Source organism: Sinocyclocheilus grahami, unplaced genomic scaffold (assembly GCF_001515645.1).
Source record: "Sinocyclocheilus grahami isolate Dianchi unplaced genomic scaffold, SAMN03320097.WGS_v1.1 scaffold129.1, whole genome shotgun sequence".
NCBI lineage: Eukaryota > Metazoa > Chordata > Actinopteri > Cypriniformes > Cyprinidae > Sinocyclocheilus > Sinocyclocheilus grahami.
In genome coordinates this window covers 100,065-102,050 of record NW_015505308.1, presented here as the reverse complement: position 1 = coordinate 102,050, position 1,986 = coordinate 100,065, and positions in this window count along the sequence as shown.

Sequence of the window (1,986 nt, the reverse complement as noted above, 5' to 3'; positions counted from 1 at the left end):
CATAAATGTTGTCTGAAAGGAATAGCCACTTCTGATGCGTCTGATCTCCTGCATCAGGAACACGTCACTTTGTGTTCAATTCAGTCGTCAAATATAGGAATTTTAATAAAGCCTCTCAGAGTTCAAACGGTAACAAAACGGACCCTCAGCTCATTACAGGACTGAGACAAACTCCTCCAAACAACCAGTTCAAAAACCTCTTCTTGTTCATGTTTTAATCAGACAAAGCTCATAAAGAGAGAGCAGTGCTAGAAGTGAAGAAGTCACTCGTGTGGTTAAAGAGTCTTCACTGTTTGTGGCTGAATCAGACACAGAGCTCCAGAAGAAGAGTCCGTGGCTCAGTGGTCTGAACATCAGGTCTGGATGTGGACACGACCGGTTCAAGCCTCACGCTTGCTGTGGAAACCAGTTTAGCTTCACTGGATTCAGCTGAATAACACAACACTGCTAAACACAAGCACACAAGCGTGGAAGAGCCTGTGGGTCAGCGGTCTGAGCTTGTGCTGGGAGCTCCAGGTTCAAATCCTGTGTTATAGTAAGTTTAGTTTCACTAGTCTTTAAAGAAAGAAAACAAGACAAAAGTCCAGGAAAAGAGTCTTTAGTGTGGAAGTGTCAGTGGCTCAGTGGGCTGAGAGCGTCTCTCTGAACAGAAGGATCCTGGGTTCGAGTCCCAGCCTGGACACTGAAGCATGGTTGCGTGAGGGTCGTCCGGTCGTGATCTGTGACAAGCTGCAGAGCGGATCAGAGCACGTCCAGAGACGAGAGGAGGCTAGACATGAAGGGGGAGTGAAGATCCAGACGCTCCCCCTGGGGCTTCCCAGACCACATCCAGCAGCGCTTCTGGAGCAGAGAGAGCACTTTTCCTGTTCGACTTCTAAAATAGATCCAGAGCGGACTAAGTCAGCAATTCTCTTAGATTAATCAGCAGTCCTCCCACTCTAGTCTCCTTGCACACTGATTTTGCATTAAAAGGGTTCAGTAACCTGTAAAGTGCTCCAGGACTCTCCCGTCGCTCCACAGACTGACACCAGCACCTGCAGAAGACTGGGTTTGGTCTGTGTGTAGCTCTGTAGAAATGAGAAGTTCTCACACAGAGATGAACATCAGCTCCAGAATCACCGACAGCTGAACCAGTCACAGCGCATCACAGCCATTCAGACAATCTTTCCTGATGAAGCCTCGTTTATCTGAAGACTTGCGGTTCTGTTAAAGACTAATAAACTGGACCATTTTAACTTCAGACTACAAATCAGCCACAGCTTATCCAAACAGATCTGAATATTTCAGATGCACACAAACCCTACTTGAAGATATTAAACTGCTGATTAGAACTAAACTCAGATGATTGGAGAACTCAGATCAGATGATATCTGGGATTCATGAACGGCACACAAACATCACATTTATCCTTTTATTGAGCACACATCTTACACACAAACTGCAGAGATCATTTCTCCAGAGAACGGGTCCGAGCTGCTGGAGTCAGACGGGTCCAAGAGCTCGAAGGTGCGTTACAGCAGCAAACAGAGTCCAGGAAGAGGTCAGAGTTCAATGAGGGTTCAGCGGTTGCTCTCCTGTGACCTCCAGCAGCTCCGAACCTGAACTCCTTCAGACAGAAAGCAGAAACTCAAAAACAGCTCACATTTCACCAAGTTCTTCCTGTAGGAAGCCACAAGTCTCAGACACACATACAAGACGAAAGTTAAACAATTTGTTTTATTCACCAGCTTTGAGTTACTCACATAAATGTTTCTCAAAAGCACATTATATATTGTAGTTTGGTCTCTTTTGAATACATTCACCGCTGCTAACCAAATGTGCCAGTGAAAGTAATCAAACTGCACATTTAATTTATTCTTATTAATAAACTCTCAAGCACAATGACTAGTGTGTAATATATTTTATGATTATTTTGTTGCTTGTCAGCTCACACAGCGGGCTGTCACCATGCCTTAAAATTTTACCATGCCAAACTGGAAAATTTAC